The sequence below is a fragment of the Spea bombifrons genome, chromosome 5 (assembly GCF_027358695.1).
Source record: "Spea bombifrons isolate aSpeBom1 chromosome 5, aSpeBom1.2.pri, whole genome shotgun sequence".
Taxonomy (NCBI): Eukaryota; Metazoa; Chordata; class Amphibia; order Anura; family Pelobatidae; genus Spea; species Spea bombifrons.
In genome coordinates, this window is record NC_071091.1 from 38,283,572 (window position 1) to 38,304,493 (window position 20,922).

Sequence of the window (20,922 nt, forward strand, 5' to 3'; positions counted from 1 at the left end):
CAATAGCTGTCACATAGATTTCTTGGGGGAAAGAGATAAGAAAGTGTACAACAGGAAATCAAGGGTGCCTGTGACTCTTATGGAGCCGCTTTGAGCCAAAGTCTTCATAACAATAGTTGGAAAAAGAATTTTCGTTTGTTCAAAGTTTTTGAAAGAGTAAATTGCAGACAACTTTGATTTAATCAAATCTCGCAACAACGCACTATCCGTAGAGGTACCTTGTAGGCCAAGATAGGGTTATGATCATATGGCAATCAACACTTGAAATCTTAGTTTTGACATGTCTGCCTTTCATACCAAGAGGGACTAAATATCTTGGGTGACACGTAACATGGAAAGAAACTGTTGAAATCTTAGTTTCCACTTGCCTGACATTCATTGATATGGAAGAACTCTAAAGAACAACAAAACCAAACCTCCGGCATCTCCGACCACGAAGGGACTCGAACCCTCAATCTTCTGATCCGAAGTCAGACGCCTTATCCATTAGGCCACGCAGTCTGCATGCAAAGTTTGCGAAAGAATGTGTGGATACGTTTCTCATAGAGAAACATAACTATATTTCCTTTACTTCACATGCCACAATATGCTTTTTATGACCACTGTCCTTCCTCTGACTGATGTTAATTAAGAACATGCAGACAAACGTAGGACACAGAAACGACTAATGCATTTGAAACATCTATGTACGAAGGATTATGCGTGAGTCAGATAGGTGGTTTCATGACGTCTGCGTTTTGTATATGTAGGCTCTGTGGCGCAATGGATAGCGCATTGGACTTCTAGCACTTGTCAAGGCATTCAAAGGTTGTGGGTTCGAGTCCCACCAGAGTCGTGGCTTTTCCAGTGGTTGACTGCATTTGATGTTCTTGTTTAGTTATAAGTTGCAATATCCACACATGGAAAAATTGCAATATCCACTCTGAAAAATTTCTGAAATACAATTGACAGATCTTAATCTGACAGATTTTAATTGACTGATTAAATTGTAATTCCAAATATCCACAATTTGTCTGTGAGAAATTATGGTAATCTGAAACAATAGAACGATTTAACACAAGTGTGGAAAGCAGTTTAGCGCTCCGTTTGTAAGATTAAAATTTTGATGCGAAAATAATGCCAATATTCAAAGGTTGTGGGTTCGAGTCCCACTAGAATCGTGTTTTTTTTCCAGTGGTTGACTGCATTTGATGTGCTTGTTTAGTTTTAGGTTGCAATATCCACAAATTGTCTCTGAAAAATGTCTGTAATACAATTGACAGATTTTACTCTAGTGTGAAATGTGTTTCAGTAGTGGGCCCTGTGGCACATTATACAAAGGATGATCACATAGATTTCTTTGGGCAAAAAGATTAGGAAATGTACAACAGAAAATCAAGGGTGCCCTGTGACTCTTATGGAGCCACTTGGAGCCAAAGTCTTCATAACAATAGTTGGAGAAAGAATTAAAGTTTGCCTTTAAGTGTTTGAAACAGTACATCGCAATCAACTTTGATTTCATTAAAGGTGTTGGTAACACACAATATGTCGAAGAACCCTGCATGCCCAGAGGGCGATAAGTATGGTGGTCATATGGCACATCAAAAAACACATGTGAAATCTTAGCCTTCATATGCAGGATCTCAAGTCTGCTTACCCTGTGACTCTAATGAAGCCACTTTAAACCAATGCAATGGCAAAAGGTCCCCTACGAGCTAGTCCCTTGCCTTGAAACCATGTAAAAAAATATCTTCTTTCTTAGCAGCTGTAGCTTGTCAGGATGGCCGAGTGGTCTAAGGCGCCAGACTCAAGAATGCAATCTTCTCTCTGTGAGGGTCTTCTGGTCTCCATGCGGAGGCGTGGGTTCAAATCCCACTTCTGACAGTCATCTTCTTTTGTGCTTTGAGCTTCGTTTAATTCAACATTTTTTTGAGAAAGAATCCAAGATTGAATTTAAGCGTTGAAAGAGTACATTGCAGAAGACATTGATTTCATAACATAAGACAGCAATGTACAATCTCTAGACTCAAAAGAACAGTAACCTGGGGATCTAAACCACCAGCAACCTCAAGACAACTCAAATCCTCAATCTTCCCATCCAAAGTCAGACACCTTACCCATTAGGCCACGAGGTCTTGACAAAACACAAGAGTCTTATTCCGCACTTCGCAGAGAAGACATACCGAAAGAGGTGAAAATAACGACCCAGGTGTAGATACTTTCCAATAGCTGTCACATAGATTTCTTGGGGGAAAGAGATAAGAAAGTGTACAACAGGAAATCAAGGGTGCCTGTGACTCTTATGGAGCCGCTTTGAGCCAAAGTCTTCATAACAATAGTTGGAAAAAGAATTTTCGTTTGTTCAAAGTTTTTGAAAGAGTAAATTGCAGACAACTTTGATTTAATCAAATCTCGCAACAACGCACTATCCGTAGAGGTACCTTGTAGGCCAAGATAGGGTTATGATCATATGGCAATCAACACTTGAAATCTTAGTTTTGACATGTCTGCCTTTCATACCAAGAGGGACTAAATATCTTGGGTGACACGTAACATGGAAAGAAACTGTTGAAATCTTAGTTTCCACTTGCCTGACATTCATTGATATGGAAGAACTCTAAAGAACAACAAAACCAAACCTCCGGCATCTCCGACCACGAAGGGACTCGAACCCTCAATCTTCTGATCCGAAGTCAGACGCCTTATCCATTAGGCCACGCAGTCTGCATGCGAAGTTTGCGAAAGAATGTGTGGATACGTTTCTCATAGAGAAACATAACTATATTTCCTTTACTTCACATGCCACAATATGCTTTTTATGACCACTGTCCTTCCTCTGACTGATGTTAATTAAGAACATGCAGACAAACGTAGGACACAGAAACGACTAATGCATTTGAAACATCTATGTACGAAGGATTATGCGTGAGTCAGATAGGTGGTTTCATGACGTCTGCGTTTTGTATATGTAGGCTCTGTGGCGCAATGGATAGCGCATTGGACTTCTAGCACTTGTCAAGGCATTCAAAGGTTGTGGGTTCGAGTCCCACCAGAGTCGTGGCTTTTCCAGTGGTTGACTGCATTTGATGTTCTTGTTTAGTTATAAGTTGCAATATCCACACATGGAAAAAATGCAATATCCACTCTGAAAAATTTCTGAAATACAATTGACAGATCTTAATCTGACAGATTTTAATTGACTGATTAAATTGTAATTCCAAATATCCACAATTTGTCTGTGAGAAATTATGGTAATCTGAAACAATAGAACGATTTAACACAAGTGTGGAAAGCAGTTTAGCGCTCCGTTTGTAAGATTAAAATTTTGATGCGAAAATAATGCCAATATTCAAAGGTTGTGGGTTCGAGTCCCACTAGAATCGTGTTTTTTTTCCAGTGGTTGACTGCATTTGATGTGCTTGTTTAGTTTTAGGTTGCAATATCCACAAATTGTCTCTGAAAAATGTCTGTAATACAATTGACAGATTTTACTCTAGTGTGAAATGTGTTTCAGTAGTGGGCCCTGTGGCACATTATACAAAGGATGATCACATAGATTTCTTTGGGCAAAAAGATTAGGAAATGTACAACAGAAAATCAAGGGTGCCCTGTGACTCTTATGGAGCCACTTGGAGCCAAAGTCTTCATAACAATAGTTGGAGAAAGAATTAAAGTTTGCCTTTAAGTGTTTGAAACAGTACATCGCAATCAACTTTGATTTCATTAAAGGTGTTGGTAACACACAATATGTCGAAGAATCCTGCATGCCCAGAGGGCGATAAGTATGGTGGTCATATGGCACATCAAAAAACACATGTGAAATCTTAGCCTTCATATGCAGGATCTCAAGTCTGCTTACCCTGTGACTCTAATGAAGCCACTTTAAACCAATGCAATGGCAAAAGGTCCCCTACGAGCTAGTCCCTTGCCTTGAAACCATGTAAAAAAATATCTTCTTTCTTAGCAGCTGTAGCTTGTCAGGATGGCCGAGTGGTCTAAGGCACCAGTCTCAAGAATGCAATCTACTCTCTGTGAGGGTCTTCTGGTCTCCATGAGGAGGCGTGGGTTCAAATCCCACTTCTGACAGTCATCTTCTTTTGTGCTTTGAGCTTTGTTTAATTCAACATTTTTTTGAGAAAGAATCCAAGATTGAATTTAAGCGTTGAAAGAGTACATTGCAGAAGACATTGATTTCATAACATAAGACAGCAATGTACAATCTCTAGACTCAAAAGAACAGTAACCTGGGGATCTAAACCACCAGCAAACTCAAGACAACTCAAATCCTCAATCTTCCCATCCAAAGTCAGACACCTTACCCATTAGGCCACGAGGTCTTGACAAAACACAAGAGTCTTATTCCGCACTTCGCAGAGAAGACATACCGAAAGAGGTGAAAATAACGACCCAGGTGTAGATACTTTCCAATACCTGTCACATAGATTTCTTGGGGGAAAGAGATAAGAAAGTGTACAACAGGAAATCAAGGGTGCCTGTGACTCTTATGGAGCCGCTTTGAGCCAAAGTCTTCATAACAATAGTTGGAAAAAGAATTTACGTTTGTTCAAAGTTTTTGAAAGAGTAAATTGCAGACAACTTTGATTTAATCAAATCTCGCAACAACGCACTATCCGTAGAGGTACCTTGTAGGCCAAGATAGGGTTATGATCATATGGCAATCAACACTTGAAATCTTAGTTTTGACATGTCTGCCTTTCATACCAAGAGGGACTAAATATCTTGGGTGACACGTAACATGGAAAGAAACTGTTGAAATCTTAGTTTCCACTTGCCTGACATTCATTGATATGGAAGAACTCTAAAGAACAACAAAACCAAACCTCCGGCATCTCCGACCACGAAGGGACTCGAACCCTCAATCTTCTGATCCGAAGTCAGACGCCTTATCCATTAGGCCACGCGGTCTGCATGCGAAGTTTGCGAAAGAATGTGTGGATACGTTTCTCATAGAGAAACATAACTATATTTCCTTTACTTCACATGCCACAATATGCTTTTTATGACCACTGTCCTTCCTCTGACTGATGTTAATTAAGAACATGCAGACAAACGTAGGACACAGAAACGACTAATGCATTTGAAACATCTATGTACGAAGGATTATGCGTGAGTCAGATAGGTGGTTTCATGACGTCTGCGTTTTGTATATGTAGGCTCTGTGGCGCAATGGATAGCGCATTGGACTTCTAGCACTTGTCAAGGCATTCAAAGGTTGTGGGTTCGAGTCCCACCAGAGTCGTGGCTTTTCCAGTGGTTGACTGCATTTGATGTTCTTGTTTAGTTATAAGTTGCAATATCCACACATGGAAAAATTGCAATATCCACTCTGAAAAATTTCTGAAATACAATTGACAGATCTTAATCTGACAGATTTTAATTGACTGATTAAATTGTAATTCCAAATATCCACAATTTGTCTGTGAGAAATTATGGTAATCTGAAACAATAGAACGATTTAACACAAGTGTGGAAAGCAGTTTAGCGCTCCGTTTGTAAGATTAAAATTTTGATGCGAAAATAATGCCAATATTCAAAGGTTGTGGGTTCGAGTCCCACTAGAATCGTGTTTTTTTCCAGTGGTTGACTGCATTTGATGTGCTTGTTTAGTTTTAGGTTGCAATATCCACAAATTGTCTCTGAAAAATGTCTGTAATACAATTGACAGATTTTACTCTAGTGTGAAATGTGTTTCAGTAGTGGGCCCTGTGGCACATTATACAAAGGATGATCACATAGATTTCTTTGGGCAAAAAGATTAGGAAATGTACAACAGAAAATCAAGGGTGCCCTGTGACTCTTATGGAGCCACTTGGAGCCAAAGTCTTCATAACAATAGTTGGAGAAAGAATTAAAGTTTGCCTTTAAGTGTTTGAAACAGTACATCGCAATCAACTTTGATTTCATTAAAGGTGTTGGTAACACAAAATATGTCGAAGAACCCTGCATGCCCAGAGGGCGATAAGTATGGTGGTCATATGGCACATCAAAAAACACATGTGAAATCTTAGCCTTCATATGCAGGATCTCAAGTCTGCTTACCCTGTGACTCTAATGAAGCCACTTTAAACCAATGCAATGGCAAAAGGTCCCCTACGAGCTAGTCCCTTGCCTTGAAACCATGTAAAAAAATATCTTCTTTCTTAGCAGCTGTAGCTTGTCAGGATGGCCGAGTGGTCTAAGGCGCCAGACTCAAGAATGCAATCTTCTCTCTGTGAGGGTCTTCTGGTCTCCATGCGGAGGCGTGGGTTCAAATCCCACTTCTGACAGTCATCTTCTTTTGTGCTTTGAGCTTCGTTTAATTCAACATTTTTTTGAGAAAGAATCCAAGATTGAATTTAAGCGTTGAAAGAGTACATTGCAGAAGACATTGATTTCATAACATAAGACAGCAATGTACAATCTCTAGACTCAAAAGAACAGTAACCTGGGATCTAAACCACCAGCAACCTCAAGACAACTCAAATCCTCAATCTTCCCATCCAAAGTCAAACACCTTACCCATTAGGCCACGAGGTCTTGACAAAACACAAGAGTCTTATTCCGCACTTCGCAGAGAAGACATACCGAAAGAGGTGAAAATAACGACCCAGGTGTAGATACTTTCCAATAGCTGTCACATAGATTTCTTGGGGGAAAGAGATAAGAAAGTGTACAACAGGAAATCAAGGGTGCCTGTGACTCTTATGGAGCCGCTTTGAGCCAAAGTCTTCATAACAATAGTTGGAAAAAGAATTTACGTTTGTTCAAAGTTTTTGAAAGAGTAAATTGCAGACAACTTTGATTTAATCAAATCTCGCAACAACGCACTATCCGTAGAGGTACCTTGTAGGCCAAGATAGGGTTATGATCATATGGCAATCAACACTTGAAATCTTAGTTTTGACATGTCTGCCTTTCATACCAAGAGGGACTAAATATCTTGGGTGACACGTAACATGGAAAGAAACTGTTGAAATCTTAGTTTCCACTTGCCTGACATTCATTGATATGGAAGAACTCTAAAGAACAACAAAACCTACCCTCCGGCATCTCTGACCACGAAGGGACTCGAACCCTAAATCTTCTGATCCGAAGTCAGACGCCTTATCCATTAGGCCACGCGGTCTGCATGCAAAGTTTGCGAAAGAATGTGTGGATACGTTTCTCATAGAGAAACATAACTATATTTCCTTTACTTCACATGCCACAATATGCTTTTTATGACCACTGTCCTTCCTCTGACTGATGTTAATTAAGAACATGCAGACAAACGTAGGACACAGAAACGACTAATGCATTTGAAACATCTATGTACGAAGGATTATGCGTGAGTCAGATAGGTGGTTTCATGACGTCTGCTTCTTGCATATGTACTCTCTGTGGCGCAATGGATAGCGCATTGGACTTCTAGCACTTGTCAAGGCATTCAAAGGTTGTGGGTTCGAGTCCCACCAGAGTCATGGTTTTTCCAGTGGTTGACTGCCTTTGATGTTCTTGTTTAGTTATAAGTTGCAATATCCACACATGGAAAAATTGCAATATCCACTCTGAAAAATTTCTGAAATACAATTGACAGATCTTAATCTGACAGATTTTAATTGACTGATTAAATTGTAATTCCAAATATCCACAATTTGTCTGTGAGAAATTATGGTAATCTGAAACAATAGAACGATTTAACACAAGTGTGGAAAGCAGTTTAGCGCTCCGTTTGTAAGATTAAAATTTTGATGCGAAAATAATGCCAATATTCAAAGGTTGTGGGTTCGAGTCCCACTAGAATCGTGTTTTTTTTCCAGTGGTTGACTGCATTTGATGTGCTTGTTTAGTTTTAGGTTGCAATATCCACAAATTGTCTCTGAAAAATGTCTGTAATACAATTGACAGATTTTACTCTAGTGTGAAATGTGTTTCAGTAGTGGGCCCTGTGGCACATTATACAAAGGATGATCACATAGATTTCTTTGGGCAAAAAGATTAGGAAATGTACAACAGAAAATCAAGGGTGCCCTGTGACTCTTATGGAGCCACTTGGAGCCAAAGTCTTCATAACAATAGTTGGAGAAAGAATTAAAGTTTGCCTTTAAGTGTTTGAAACAGTACATCGCAATCAACTTTGATTTCATTAAAGGTGTTGGTAACACACAATATGTTGAAGAACCCTGCATGCCCAGAGGGCGATAAGTATGGTGGTCATATGGCACATCAAAAAACACATGTGAAATCTTAGCCTTCATATGCAGGATCTCAAGTCTGCTTACCCTGTGACTCTAATGAAGCCACTTTAAACCAATGCAATGGCAAAAGGTCCCCTACGAGCTAGTCCCTTGCCTTGAAACCATGTAAAAAAATATCTTCTTTCGTAGCAGCTGTAGCTTGTCAGGATGGCCGAGTGGTCTAAGGTGCCAGTCTCAAGAATGCAATCTTCTTTCTGCGAGGGTCTTCTGGTCTCCATGCGGAGGCGTGGGTTCAAATCCCACTTCTGACAGTCATCTTCTTTTGAGCTTCGTTTAATTCAACATTTTTTTGAGAAAGAATCCAAGATTGAATTTAAGCGTTGAAAGAGTACATTGCAGAAGACATTGATTTCATAACATAAGACAGCAATGTACAATCTCTAGACTCAAAAGAACAGTAACCTGGGGATCTAAACGACCAGCAAACTCAAGACAACTCAAATCCTCAATCTTCCCATCCAAAGTCAGACACCTTACCCATTAGGCCACGAGGTCTTGACAAAACACAAGAGTCTTATTCCGCACTTCGCAGAGAAGACATACCGAAAGAGGTGAAAATAACGACCCAGGTGTAGATACTTTCCAATAGCTGTCACATAGATTTCTTGGGGGAAAGAGATAAGAAAGTGTACAACAGGAAATCAAGGGTGCCTGTGACTCTTATGGAGCCGCTTTGAGCCAAAGTCTTCATAACAATAGTTGGAAAAAGAATTTACGTTTGTTCAAAGTTTTTGAAAGAGTAAATTGCAGACAACTTTGATTTAATCAAATCTCGCAACAACGCACTATCCGTAGAGGTACCTTGTAGGCCAAGATAGGGTTATGATCATATGGCAATCAACACTTGAAATCTTAGTTTTGACATGTCTGCCTTTCATACCAAGAGGGACTAAATATCTTGGGTGACACGTAACATGGAAAGAAACTGTTGAAATCTTAGTTTCCACTTGCCTGACATTCATTGATATGGAAGAACTCTAAAGAACAACAAAACCAAACCTCCGGCATCTCCGACCACGAAGGGACTCGAACCCTCAATCTTCTGATCCGAAGTCAGACGCCTTATCCATTAGGCCACGCGGTCTGCATGCAAAGTTTGCGAAAGAATGTGTGGATACGTTTCTCATAGAGAAACATAACTATATTTCCTTTACTTCACATGCCACAATATGCTTTTTATGACCACTGTCCTTCCTCTGACTGATGTTAATTAAGAACATGCAGACAAACGTAGGACACAGAAACGACTAATGCATTTGAAACATCTATGTACGAAGGATTATGCGTGAGTCAGATAGGTGGTTTCATGACGTCTGCGTCTTGCATATGTAGGCTCTGTGGTGCAATGGATAGCGCATTGGACTTCTAGCACTTGTCAAGGCATTCAAAGGTTGTGGGTTCGAGTCCCACCAGAGTCGTGGCTTTTACTGTGGTTGACTGCATTTGATGTTCTTGTTTAGTTATAAGTTGCAATATCCACACATGGAAAAATTGCAATATCCACTCTGAAAAATTTTTGAAATACAATTGACAGATCTTAATCTGACAGATTTTAATTGACTGATTAAATTGTAATTCCAAATATCCACAATTTGTCTGTGAGAAATTATGGTAATCTGAAACAATAGAACGATTTAACACAAGTGTGGAAAGCAGTTTAGCGCTCCGTTTGTAAGATTAAAATTTTGATGCGAAAATAATGCCAATATTCAAAGGTTGTGGGTTCGAGTCCCACTAGAATCGTGTTTTTTTTCCAGTGGTTGACTGCATTTGATGTGCTTGTTTAGTTTTAGGTTGCAATATCCACAAATTGTCTCTGAAAAATGTCTGTAATACAATTGACAGATTTTACTCTAGTGTGAAATGTGTTTCAGTAGTGGGCCCTGTGGCACATTATACAAAGGATGATCACATAGATTTCTTTGGGCAAAAAGATTAGGAAATGTACAACAGAAAATCAAGGGTGCCCTGTGACTCTTATGGAGCCACTTGGAGCCAAAGTCTTCATAACAATAGTTGGAGAAAGAATTAAAGTTTGCCTTTAAGTGTTTGAAACAGTACATCGCAATCAACTTTGATTTCATTAAAGGTGTTGGTAACACACAATATGTTGAAGAACCCTGCATGCCCAGAGGGCGATAAGTATGGTGGTCATATGGCACATCAAAAAACACATGTGAAATCTTAGCCTTCATATGCAGGATCTCAAGTCTGCTTACCCTGTGACTCTAATGAAGCCACTTTAAACCAATGCAATGGCAAAAGGTCCCCTACGAGCTAGTCCCTTGCCTTGAAACCATGTAAAAAAATATCTTCTTTCTTAGCAGCTGTAGCTTGTCAGGATGGCCGAGTGGTCTAAGGCGCCAGACTCAAGAATGCAATCTTCTTTCTGCGAGGGTCTTCTGGTCTCCATGCGGAGGCGTGGGTTCAAATCCCACTTCTGACAGTCGTCTTCTTTTGAGCTTCGTTTAATTCAACATTTTTTTGAGAAAGAATCCAAGATTGAATTTAAGCGTTGAAAGTGTACATTGCAGAAGACATTGATTTCATAACATAAGACAGCAATGTACAATCTCTAGACTCAAAAGAACAGTAACCTGGGGATCTAAACGACCAGCAAACTCAAGACAACTCAAATCCTCAATCTTCCCATCCAAAGTCAGACACCTTACCCATTAAGCCACGAGGTCTTGACAAAACACAAGAGTCTTATTCCGCACTTCGCAGAGAAGACATACCGAAAGAGGTGAAAATAACGACCCAGGTGTAGATACTTTCCAATGGCTGTCACATAGATTTCTTGGGGGAAAGAGATAAGAAAGTGTACAACAGGAAATCAAGGGTGCCTGTGACTCTTATGGAGCCGCTTTGAGCCAAAGTCTTCATAACAATAGTTGGAAAAAGAATTTACGTTTGTTCAAAGTTTTTGAAAGAGTAAATTGCAGACAACTTTGATTTAATCAAATCTCGCAACAACGCACTATCCGTAGAGGTACCTTGTAGGCCAAGATAGGGTTATGATCATATGGCAATCAACACTTGAAATCTTAGTTTTGACATGTCTGCCTTTCATACCAAGAGGGACTAAATATCTTGGGTGACACGTAACATGGAAAGAAACTGTTGAAATCTTAGTTTCCACTTGCCTGACATTCATTGATATGGAAGAACTCTAAAGAACAACAAAACCTACCCTCCGGCATCTCCGACCACGAAGGGACTCGAACCCTAAATCTTCTGATCCGAAGTCAGACGCCTTATCCATTAGGCCACGCGGTCTGCATGCAAAGTTTGCGAAAGAATGTGTGGATACGTTTCTCATAGAGAAACATAATTATATTTCCTTTACTTCACATGCCACAATATGCTTTTTATGACCACTGTCCTTCCTCTGACTGATGTTAATTAAGAACATGCAGACAAACGTAGGACACAGAAACGACTAATGCATTTGAAACATCTATGTACGAAGGATTATGCGTGAGTCAGATAGGTGGTTTCATGACGTCTGCTTCTTGCATATGTAGGCTCTGTGGCGCAATGGATAGCGCATTGGACTTCTAGCACTTGTCAAGGCATTCAAAGGTTGTGGGTTCGAGTCCCACCAGAGTCGTGGTTTTTCCAGTGGTTGACTGCATTTGATGTTCTTGTTTAGTTATAAGTTGCAATATCCACACATGGAAAAATTGCAATATCCACTCTGAAAAATTTCTGAAATACAATTGACAGATCTTAATCTGACAGATTTTAATTGACTGATTAAATTGTAATTCCAAATATCCACAATTTGTCTGTGAGAAATTATGGTAATCTGAAACAATAGAACGATTTAACACAAGTGTGGAAAGCAGTTTAGCGCTCCGTTTGTAAGATTAAAATTTTGATGCGAAAATAATGCCAATATTCAAAGGTTGTGGGTTCGAGTCCCACTAGAATCGTGTTTTTTTTCCAGTGGTTGACTGCATTTGATGTGCTTGTTTAGTTTTAGGTTGCAATATCCACAAATTGTCTCTGAAAAATGTCTGTAATACAATTGACAGATTTTACTCTAGTGTGAAATGTGTTTCAGTAGTGGGCCCTGTGGCACATTATACAAAGGATGATCACATAGATTTCTTTGGGCAAAAAGATTAGGAAATGTACAACAGAAAATCAAGGGTGCCCTGTGACTCTTATGGAGCCACTTGGAGCCAAAGTCTTCATAACAATAGTTGGAGAAAGAATTAAAGTTTGCCTTTAAGTGTTTGAAACAGTACATCGCAATCAACTTTGATTTCATTAAAGGTGTTGGTAACACACAATATGTCGAAGAACCCTGCATGCCCAGAGGGCGATAAGTATGGTGGTCATATGGCACATCAAAAAACACATGTGAAATCTTAGCCTTCATATGCAGGATCTCAAGTCTGCTTACCCTGTGACTCTAATGAAGCCACTTTAAACCAAAGCAATGGCAAAAGGTCCCCTACGAGCTAGTCCCTTGCCTTGAAACCATGTAAAAAAATATCTTCTTTCTTAGCAGCTGTAGCTTGTCAGGATGGCCGAGTGGTCTAAGGCGCCAGACTCAAGAATGCAATCTTCTCTCTGTGAGGGTCTTCTGGTCTCCATGCGGAGGCGTGGGTTCAAATCCCACTTCTGACAGTCATCTTCTTTTGTGCTTTGAGCTTCGTTTAATTCAACATTTTTTTGAGAAAGAATCCAAGATTGAATTTAAGCGTTGAAAGAGTACATTGCAGAAGACATTGATTTCATAACATAAGACAGCAATGTACAATCTCTAGACTCAAAAGAACAGTAACCTGGGGATCTAAACCACCAGCAACCTCAAGACAACGCAAATCCTCAATCTTCCCATCCAAAGTCAGACACCTTACCCATTAGGCCACGAGGTCTTGACAAAACACAAGAGTCTTATTCCGCACTTCGCAGAGAAGACATACCGAAAGAGGTGAAAATAACGACCCAGGTGTAGATACTTTCCAATAGCTGTCACATAGATTTCTTGGGGGAAAGAGATAAGAAAGTGTACAACAGGAAATCAAGGGTGCCTGTGACTCTTATGGAGCCGCTTTGAGCCAAAGTCTTCATAACAATAGTTGGAAAAAGAATTTACGTTTGTTCAAAGTTTTTGAAAGAGTAAATTGCAGACAACTTTGATTTAATCAAATCTCGCAACAACGCACTATCCGTAGAGGTACCTTGTAGGCCAAGATAGGGTTATGATCATATGGCAATCAACACTTGAAATCTTAGTTTTGACATGTCTGCCTTTCATACCAAGAGGGACTAAATATCTTGGGTGACACGTAACATGGAAAGAAACTGTTGAAATCTTAGTTTCCACTTGCCTGACATTCATTGATATGGAAGAACTCTAAAGAACAACAAAACCAAACCTCCGGCATCTCCGACCACGAAGGGACTCGAACCCTCAATCTTCTGATCCGAAGTCAGACGCCTTATCCATTAGGCCACGCGGTCTGCATGCAAAGTTTGCGAAAGAATGTGTGGATACGTTTCACATAGAGAAACATTACTATATTTCCTTTACTTCACATGCCACAATATGCTTTTTATGACCACTGTCCTTCCTCTGACTGATGTTAATTAAGAACATGCAGACAAACGTAGGACACAGAAACGACTAATGCATTTGAAACATCTATGTACGAAGGATTATGCGTGAGTCAGATAGGTGGTTTCATGACGTCTGCTTCTTGCATATGTAGGCTCTGTGGCGCAATGGATAGCGCATTGGACTTCTAGCACTTGTCAAGGCATTCAAAGGTTGTGGGTTCGAGTCCCACCAGAGTCGTGGTTTTTCCAGTGGTTGACTGCATTTGATGTTCTTGTTTAGTTATAAGTTGCAATATCCACACATGGAAAAATTGCAATATCCACTCTGAAAAATTTCTGAAATACAATTGACAGATCTTAATCTGACAGATTTTAATTGACTGATTAAATTGTAATTCCAAATATCCACAATTTGTCTGTGAGAAATTATGGTAATCTGAAACAATAGAACGATTTAACACAAGTGTGGAAAGCAGTTTAGCGCTCCGTTTGTAAGATTAAAATTTTGATGCGAAAATAATGCCAATATTCAAAGGTTGTGGGTTCGAGTCCCACTAGAATCGTGTTTTTTTTCCAGTGGTTGACTGCATTTGATGTGCTTGTTTAGTTTTAGGTTGCAATATCCACAAATTGTCTCTGAAAAATGTCTGTAATACAATTGACAGATTTTACTCTAGTGTGAAATGTGTTTCAGTAGTGGGCCCTGTGGCACATTATACAAAGGATGATCACATAGATTTCTTTGGGCAAAAAGATTAGGAAATGTACAACAGAAAATCAAGGGTGCCCTGTGACTCTTATGGAGCCACTTGGAGCCAAAGTCTTCATAACAATAGTTGGAGAAAGAATTAAAGTTTGCCTTTAAGTGTTTGAAACAGTACATCGCAATCAACTTTGATTTCATTAAAGGTGTTGGTAACACACAATATGTTGAAGAACCCTGCATGCCCAGAGGGCGATAAGTATGGTGGTCATATGGCACATCAAAAAACACATGTGAAATCTTAGCCTTCATATGCAGGATCTCAAGTCTGCTTACCCTGTGACTCTAATGAAGCCACTTTAAACCAATGCAATGGCAAAAGGTCCCCTACGAGCTAGTCCCTTGCCTTGAAACCATGTAAAAAAATATCTTCTTTCTTAGCAGCTGTAGCTTGTCAGGATGGCCGAGTGGTCTAAGGCGCCAGTCTCAAGAATGCAATCTTCTTTCTGCGAGGGTCTTCTGGTCTCCATGCGGAGGCGTGGGTTCAAATCCCACTTCTGACAGTCATCTTCTTTTGAGCTTCGTTTAATTCAACATTTTTTTGAGAAAGAATCCAAGATTGAATTTAAGCGTTGAAAGAGTACATTGCAGAAGACATTGATTTCATAACATAAGACAGCAATGTACAATCTCTAGACTCAAAAGAACAGTAACCTGGGGATCTAAACGACCAGCAAACTCAAGACAACTCAAATCCTCAATCTTCCCATCCAAAGTCAGACACCTTACCCATTAGGCCACGAGGTCTTGACAAAACACAAGAGTCTTATTCCGCACTTCGCAGAGAAGACATACCGAAAGAGGTGAAAATAACGACCCAGGTGTAGATACTTTCCAATGGCTGTCACATAGATTTCTTGGGGGAAAGAGATAAGAAAGTGTACAACAGGAAATCAAGGGTGCCTGTGACTCTTATGGAGCCGCTTTGAGCCAAAGTCTTCATAACAATAGTTGGAAAAAGAATTTACGTTTGTTCAAAGTTTTTGAAAGAGTAAATTGCAGACAACTTTGATTTAATCAAATCTCGCAACAACGCACTATCCGTAGAGGTACCTTGTAGGCCAAGATAGGGTTATGATCATATGGCAATCAACACTTGAAATCTTAGTTTTGACATGTCTGCCTTTCATACCAAGAGGGACTAAATATCTTGGGTGACACGTAACATGGAAAGAAACTGTTGAAATCTTAGTTTCCACTTGCCTGACATTCATTGATATGGAAGAACTCTAAAGAACAACAAAACCAAACCTCCGGCATCTCCGACCACAAAGGGACTCGAACCCTCAATCTTCTGATCTGAAGTCAGACGCCTTATCCATTAGGCCACGCGGTCTGCATGCAAAGTTTGCGAAAGAATGTGTGGATACGTTTCTCATAGAGAAACATAACTATATTTCCTTTACTTCACATGCCACAATATGCTTTTTATGACCACTGTCCTTCCTCTGACTGATGTTAATTAAGAACATGCAGACAAACGTAGGACACAGAAACGACTAATGCATTTGAAACATCTATGTACGAAGGATTATGCGTGAGTCAGATAGGTGGTTTCATGACGTCTGCGTCTTGCATATGTAGGCTCTGTGGCGCAATGGATAGCGCATTGGACTTCTAGCACTTGTCAAGGCATTCAAAGGTTGTGGGTTCGAGTCCCACCAGAGTCGTGGTTTTTCCAGTGGTTGACTGCATTTGATGTTCTTGTTTAGTTATAAGTTGCAATATCCACACATGGAAAAATTGCAATATCCACTCTGAAAAATTTCTGAAATACAATTGACAGATCTTAATCTGACAGATTTTAATTGACTGATTAAATTGTAATTCCAAATATCCACAATTTGTCTGTGAGAAATTATGGTAATCTGAAACAATAGAACGATTTAACACAAGTGTGGAAAGCAGTTTAGCGCTCCGTTTGTAAGATTAAAATTTTGATGCGAAAATAATGCCAATATTCAAAGGTTGTGGGTTCGAGTCCCACTAGAATCGTGTTTTTTTTCCAGTGGTTGACTGCATTTGATGTGCTTGTTTAGTTTTAGGTTGCAATATCCACAAATTGTCTCTGAAAAATGTCTGTAATACAATTGACAGATTTTACTCTAGTGTGAAATGTGTTTCAGTAGTGGGCCCTGTGGCACATTATACAAAGGATGATCACATAGATTTCTTTGGGCAAAAAGATTAGGAAATGTACAACAGAAAATCAAGGGTGCCCTGTGACTCTTATGGAGCCACTTGGAGCCAAAGTCTTCATAACAATAGTTGGAGAAAGAATTAAAGTTTGCCTTTAAGTGTTTGAAACAGTACATCGCAATCAACTTTGATTTCATTAAAGGTGTTGGTAACACACAATATGTCGAAGAACCCTGCATGCCCAGAGGGCGATAAGTATGGTGGTCATATGGCACATCAAAAAACACATGTGAAATCTTAGCCTTCATATGCAGGATCTCAAGTCTGCTTACCCTGTGACTCTAATGAAGCCACTTTAAACCAATGCAATGGCAAAAGGTCCCCTACGAGCTAGTCCCTTGCCTTGAAACCATGTAAAAAAATATCTTCTTTCTTAGCAGCTGTAGCTTGTCAGGATGGCCGAGTGGTCTAAGGCGCCAGACTCAAGAATGCAATCTTCTCTCTGTGAGGGTCTTCTGGTCTCCATGCGGAGGCGTGGGTTCAAATCCCACTTCTGACAGTCATCTTCTTTGGTGCTTTGAGCTTCGTTTAATTCAACATTTTTTTGAGAAAGAATCCAAGATTGAATTTAAGCGTTGAAAGAGTACATTGCAGAAGACATTGATTTCATAACATAAGACAGCAATGTACAATCTCTAGACTCAAAAGAACAGTAACCTGGGGATCTAAACCACCAGCAACCTCAAGACAACTCAAATCCTCAATCTTCCCATCCAAAGTCAGACACCTTACCCATTAGGCCACGAGGTCTTGACAAAACACAAGAGTCTTATTCCGCACTTCGCAGAGAAGACATACCGAAAGAGGTGAAAATAACGACCCAGGTGTAGATACTTTCCAATAGCTGTCACATAGATTTCTTGGGGGAAAGAGATAAGAAAGTGTACAACAGGAAATCAAGGGTGCCTGTGACTCTTATGGAGCCGCTTTGAGCCAAAGTCTTCATAACAATAGTTGGAAAAAGAATTTACGTTTGTTCAAAGTTTTTGAAAGAGTAAATTGCAGACAACTTTGATTTAATCAAATCTCGCAACAACGCACTATCCGTAGAGGTACCTTGTAGGCCAAGATAGGGTTATGATCATATGGCAATCAACACTTGAAATCTTAGTTTTGACATGTCTGCCTTTCATACCAAGAGGGACTAAATATCTTGGGTGACACGTAACATGGAAAGAAACTGTTGAAATCTTAGTTTTCACTTGCCTGACATTCATTGATATGGAAGAACTCTAAAGAACAACAAAACCAAACCTCCAGCATCTCCGACCACGAAAGGACTCGAACCCTCAATCTTCTGATCCGAAGTCAGACGCCTTATCCATTAGGCCACGCGGTCTGCATGCAAAGTTTGCGAAAGAATGTGTGGATACGTTTCTCATAGAGAAACATAACTATATTTCCTTTACTTCACATGCCACAATATGCTTTTTATGACCACTGTCCTTCCTCTGACTGATGTTAATTAAGAACATGCAGACAAACGTAGGACACAGAAACGACTAATGCATTTGAAACATCTATGTACGAAGGATTATGCGTGAGTCAGATAGGTGGTTTCATGACATCTGCATCTTGCATATGTAGGCTCTGTGGCGCAATGGATAGCGCATTGGACTTCTAGCACTTGTCAAGGCATTCAAAGGTTGTGGGTTCGAGTCCCACCAGAGTCATGGTTTTTCCAGTGGTTGACTGCATTTGATGTTCTTGTTTAGTTATAAATTGCAATATCCACACATGGAAAAATTGCAATATCCACTCTGAAAAATTTCTGAAATACAATTGACAGATCTTAATCTGACAGATTTTAATTGACTGATTAAATTGTAATTCCAAATATCCACAATTTGTCTGTGAGAAATTATGGTAATCTGAAACAATAGAACGATTTAACACAAGCGTGGAAAGCAGTTTAGCGCTCCGTTTGTAAGATTAAAATTTTGATACGAAAATAATGCCAATATTCAAAGGTTGTCTGTGAGAAATTATGGTAATCTGAAACAATAGAACGATTTAACACAAGCGTGGAAAGCAGTTTAGCGCTCCGTTTGTAAGATTAAAATTTTGATACGAAAATAATGCCAATATTCAAAGGTTGTGGGTTCGTGTCCCACTAGAATCGTATTTTTTTCCAGTGGTTGACTGCATTTGATGTGCTTGTTTAGTTTTAGGTTGCAATATCCACAAATTGTCTCTGAAAAATGTCTGTAATACAATTGACAGATTTTACTCTAGTGTGAAATGTGTTTCAGTAGTGGGCCCTGTGGCACATTATACAAAGGATGATCACATAGATTTCTTTGGGCAAAAAGATTAGGAAATGTACAACAGAAAATCAAGGGTGCCCTGTGACTCTTATGGAGCCACTTGGAGCCAAAGTCTTCATAACAATAGTTGGAGAAAGAATTAAAGTTTGCCTTTAAGTGTTTGAAACAGTACATCGCAATCAACTTTGATTTCATTAAAGGTGTTGGTAACACACAATATGTCGAAGAACCCTGCATGCCCAGAGGGCGATAAGTATGGTGGTCATATGGCACATCAAAAAACACATGTGAAATCTTAGCCTTCATATGCAGGATCTCAAGTCTGCTTACCCTGTGACTCTAATGAAGCCACTTTAAACCAATGCAATGGCAAAAGGTCCCCTACGAGCTAGTCCCTTGCCTTGAAACCATGTAAAAAAATATCTTCTTTCTTAACAGCTGTAGTTTGTCAGGATGGCCGAGTGGTCTAAGGCACCAAACTCAAGAATGCAATCTTCTCTCTGTGAGGGTCTTCTGGTCTCCATGCGGAGGCGTGGGTTCAAATCCCACTTCTCACAGTCATCTTCTTTTGTGCTTTGAGCTTCGTTTAATTCAACAATTTTTTGAGAAAGAATCCAAGATTGAATTTAAGCGTTGAAAGAGTACATTGCAGAAGACATTGATTTCATAACATAAGACAGCAATGTACAATCTCTAGACTCAAAAGAACAGTAACCTGGGGATCTAAACCACCAGCAACCTCAAGACAACTCAAATGCTCAATCTTCCCATCCAAAGTCAGACACCTTACCCATTAGGCCACGAGGTCTTGATAAAACACAAGTCTTATTCCGCACTTCGCAGAGAAGACATACCGAAAGAGGTGAAAATAACGACCCAGGTGTAGATACTTTCCAATAGCTGTCACATAGATTTCTTGGGGGAAAGAGATAAGAAAGTGTACAACAGGAAATCAAGGGTGCCTGTGACTCTTATGGAGCCGCTTTGAGCCAAAGTCTTCATAACAATAGTTGGAAAAAGAATTTACGTTTGTTCAAAGTTTTTGAAAGAGTAAATTGCAGACAACTTTGATTTAATCAAATCTCGCAACAACGCACTATCCGTAGAGGTACCTTGTAGGCCAAGATAGGGTTATGATCATATGGCAATCAACACTTGAAATCTTAGTTTTGACATGTCTGCCTTTCATACCAAGAGGGACTAAATATCTTGGGTGACACGTAACATGGAAAGAAACTGTTGAAATCTTAGTTTCCACTTGCCTGACATTCATTGATATGGAAGAACTCTAAAGAACAACAAAACCAAACCTCCGGCATCTCCGACCACGAAGGGACTTGAACCCTCAATCTTCTGATCCGAAGTCAGACGCCTTATCCATTAGGCCACGCGGTCTGCACGCAAAGTTTGCGAAAGAATGTGTGGATACGTTTCTCATAGAGAAACATAACTATATTTCCTTTACTTCACATGCCACAATATGCTTTTTATGACCACTGTCCTTCCTCTGACTGATGTTAATTAAGAACATGCAGACAAACGTAGGACACAGAAACGACTAATGCATTTGAAACATCTATGTACGAAGGATTATGCGTGAGTCAGATAGGTGGTTTCATGACGTCTGCTTCTTGCATATGTAGGCTCTGTGGCGCAATGGATAGCGCATTGGACTTCTAGCACTTGTCAAGGCATTCAAAGGTTGTGGGTTCGAGTCCCACCAGAGTCGTGGTTTTTCCAGTGGTTGACTGCATTTGATGTTCTTGTTTAGATATAAGTTGCAATATCCACACATGGAAAAATTGCAATATCCACTCTGAAAAATTTCTGAAATACAATTGACAGATCTTAATCTGACAGATTTTAATTGACTGATTAAATTGTAATTCCAAATATCCAC

General features: G+C 39.7%; 26 non-coding genes across 26 annotated transcripts; 17 read left to right on the forward strand and 9 right to left on the reverse strand.

Moving 5' to 3' along the window:
- Nucleotides 1–428: 428 nt before the first annotated feature.
- TRNAR-UCG (transfer RNA arginine (anticodon UCG)) lies at nucleotides 429–501 on the reverse strand. The gene has a single exon. It is a non-coding gene; the product is annotated as a tRNA-Arg (tRNA).
- Nucleotides 502–748: 247 nt separating this feature from the next.
- On the forward strand, nucleotides 749–835 carry TRNAR-UCU (transfer RNA arginine (anticodon UCU)). The gene is given in 2 exon segments: nucleotides 749–785; nucleotides 800–835. It is a non-coding gene; the product is annotated as a tRNA-Arg (tRNA).
- Nucleotides 836–1,753: 918 nt separating this feature from the next.
- Nucleotides 1,754–1,863, forward strand: TRNAL-CAA (transfer RNA leucine (anticodon CAA)). The gene is made up of 2 exons: nucleotides 1,754–1,791; nucleotides 1,818–1,863. It is a non-coding gene; the product is annotated as a tRNA-Leu (tRNA).
- A 767-nt stretch (nucleotides 1,864–2,630) lies between these two features.
- Nucleotides 2,631–2,703, reverse strand: TRNAR-UCG (transfer RNA arginine (anticodon UCG)). The gene has a single exon. It is a non-coding gene; the product is annotated as a tRNA-Arg (tRNA).
- A 247-nt stretch (nucleotides 2,704–2,950) lies between these two features.
- TRNAR-UCU (transfer RNA arginine (anticodon UCU)) lies at nucleotides 2,951–3,037 on the forward strand. The gene is given in 2 exon segments: nucleotides 2,951–2,987; nucleotides 3,002–3,037. It is a non-coding gene; the product is annotated as a tRNA-Arg (tRNA).
- A 918-nt stretch (nucleotides 3,038–3,955) lies between these two features.
- Nucleotides 3,956–4,065, forward strand: TRNAL-CAA (transfer RNA leucine (anticodon CAA)). Its single transcript has 2 exons — nucleotides 3,956–3,993; nucleotides 4,020–4,065. It is a non-coding gene; the product is annotated as a tRNA-Leu (tRNA).
- A 767-nt stretch (nucleotides 4,066–4,832) lies between these two features.
- On the reverse strand, nucleotides 4,833–4,905 carry TRNAR-UCG (transfer RNA arginine (anticodon UCG)). The gene has a single exon. It is a non-coding gene; the product is annotated as a tRNA-Arg (tRNA).
- A 247-nt stretch (nucleotides 4,906–5,152) lies between these two features.
- Nucleotides 5,153–5,239, forward strand: TRNAR-UCU (transfer RNA arginine (anticodon UCU)). The gene is given in 2 exon segments: nucleotides 5,153–5,189; nucleotides 5,204–5,239. It is a non-coding gene; the product is annotated as a tRNA-Arg (tRNA).
- A 917-nt stretch (nucleotides 5,240–6,156) lies between these two features.
- Nucleotides 6,157–6,266, forward strand: TRNAL-CAA (transfer RNA leucine (anticodon CAA)). The gene is made up of 2 exons: nucleotides 6,157–6,194; nucleotides 6,221–6,266. It is a non-coding gene; the product is annotated as a tRNA-Leu (tRNA).
- A 766-nt stretch (nucleotides 6,267–7,032) lies between these two features.
- Nucleotides 7,033–7,105, reverse strand: TRNAR-UCG (transfer RNA arginine (anticodon UCG)). The gene has a single exon. It is a non-coding gene; the product is annotated as a tRNA-Arg (tRNA).
- A 1,252-nt stretch (nucleotides 7,106–8,357) lies between these two features.
- TRNAL-CAA (transfer RNA leucine (anticodon CAA)) lies at nucleotides 8,358–8,467 on the forward strand. The gene is made up of 2 exons: nucleotides 8,358–8,395; nucleotides 8,422–8,467. It is a non-coding gene; the product is annotated as a tRNA-Leu (tRNA).
- A 760-nt stretch (nucleotides 8,468–9,227) lies between these two features.
- Nucleotides 9,228–9,300, reverse strand: TRNAR-UCG (transfer RNA arginine (anticodon UCG)). The gene has a single exon. It is a non-coding gene; the product is annotated as a tRNA-Arg (tRNA).
- Nucleotides 9,301–9,547: 247 nt separating this feature from the next.
- TRNAR-UCU (transfer RNA arginine (anticodon UCU)) lies at nucleotides 9,548–9,634 on the forward strand. The gene is given in 2 exon segments: nucleotides 9,548–9,584; nucleotides 9,599–9,634. It is a non-coding gene; the product is annotated as a tRNA-Arg (tRNA).
- Nucleotides 9,635–10,552: 918 nt separating this feature from the next.
- On the forward strand, nucleotides 10,553–10,662 carry TRNAL-CAA (transfer RNA leucine (anticodon CAA)). The gene is made up of 2 exons: nucleotides 10,553–10,590; nucleotides 10,617–10,662. It is a non-coding gene; the product is annotated as a tRNA-Leu (tRNA).
- Nucleotides 10,663–11,422: 760 nt separating this feature from the next.
- Nucleotides 11,423–11,495, reverse strand: TRNAR-UCG (transfer RNA arginine (anticodon UCG)). Its single transcript has one exon. It is a non-coding gene; the product is annotated as a tRNA-Arg (tRNA).
- Nucleotides 11,496–11,742: 247 nt separating this feature from the next.
- On the forward strand, nucleotides 11,743–11,829 carry TRNAR-UCU (transfer RNA arginine (anticodon UCU)). The gene is given in 2 exon segments: nucleotides 11,743–11,779; nucleotides 11,794–11,829. It is a non-coding gene; the product is annotated as a tRNA-Arg (tRNA).
- A 918-nt stretch (nucleotides 11,830–12,747) lies between these two features.
- Nucleotides 12,748–12,857, forward strand: TRNAL-CAA (transfer RNA leucine (anticodon CAA)). The gene is made up of 2 exons: nucleotides 12,748–12,785; nucleotides 12,812–12,857. It is a non-coding gene; the product is annotated as a tRNA-Leu (tRNA).
- Nucleotides 12,858–13,624: 767 nt separating this feature from the next.
- TRNAR-UCG (transfer RNA arginine (anticodon UCG)) lies at nucleotides 13,625–13,697 on the reverse strand. The gene has a single exon. It is a non-coding gene; the product is annotated as a tRNA-Arg (tRNA).
- A 247-nt stretch (nucleotides 13,698–13,944) lies between these two features.
- Nucleotides 13,945–14,031, forward strand: TRNAR-UCU (transfer RNA arginine (anticodon UCU)). Its single transcript is given in 2 exon segments — nucleotides 13,945–13,981; nucleotides 13,996–14,031. It is a non-coding gene; the product is annotated as a tRNA-Arg (tRNA).
- A 918-nt stretch (nucleotides 14,032–14,949) lies between these two features.
- On the forward strand, nucleotides 14,950–15,059 carry TRNAL-CAA (transfer RNA leucine (anticodon CAA)). Its single transcript has 2 exons — nucleotides 14,950–14,987; nucleotides 15,014–15,059. It is a non-coding gene; the product is annotated as a tRNA-Leu (tRNA).
- A 1,080-nt stretch (nucleotides 15,060–16,139) lies between these two features.
- On the forward strand, nucleotides 16,140–16,226 carry TRNAR-UCU (transfer RNA arginine (anticodon UCU)). The gene is given in 2 exon segments: nucleotides 16,140–16,176; nucleotides 16,191–16,226. It is a non-coding gene; the product is annotated as a tRNA-Arg (tRNA).
- Nucleotides 16,227–17,144: 918 nt separating this feature from the next.
- Nucleotides 17,145–17,254, forward strand: TRNAL-CAA (transfer RNA leucine (anticodon CAA)). Its single transcript has 2 exons — nucleotides 17,145–17,182; nucleotides 17,209–17,254. It is a non-coding gene; the product is annotated as a tRNA-Leu (tRNA).
- A 767-nt stretch (nucleotides 17,255–18,021) lies between these two features.
- On the reverse strand, nucleotides 18,022–18,094 carry TRNAR-UCG (transfer RNA arginine (anticodon UCG)). Its single transcript has one exon. It is a non-coding gene; the product is annotated as a tRNA-Arg (tRNA).
- A 247-nt stretch (nucleotides 18,095–18,341) lies between these two features.
- TRNAR-UCU (transfer RNA arginine (anticodon UCU)) lies at nucleotides 18,342–18,428 on the forward strand. Its single transcript is given in 2 exon segments — nucleotides 18,342–18,378; nucleotides 18,393–18,428. It is a non-coding gene; the product is annotated as a tRNA-Arg (tRNA).
- A 1,916-nt stretch (nucleotides 18,429–20,344) lies between these two features.
- Nucleotides 20,345–20,417, reverse strand: TRNAR-UCG (transfer RNA arginine (anticodon UCG)). Its single transcript has one exon. It is a non-coding gene; the product is annotated as a tRNA-Arg (tRNA).
- Nucleotides 20,418–20,664: 247 nt separating this feature from the next.
- Nucleotides 20,665–20,751, forward strand: TRNAR-UCU (transfer RNA arginine (anticodon UCU)). Its single transcript is given in 2 exon segments — nucleotides 20,665–20,701; nucleotides 20,716–20,751. It is a non-coding gene; the product is annotated as a tRNA-Arg (tRNA).
- The last annotated feature ends 171 nt before the right edge of the window (nucleotides 20,752–20,922 follow it).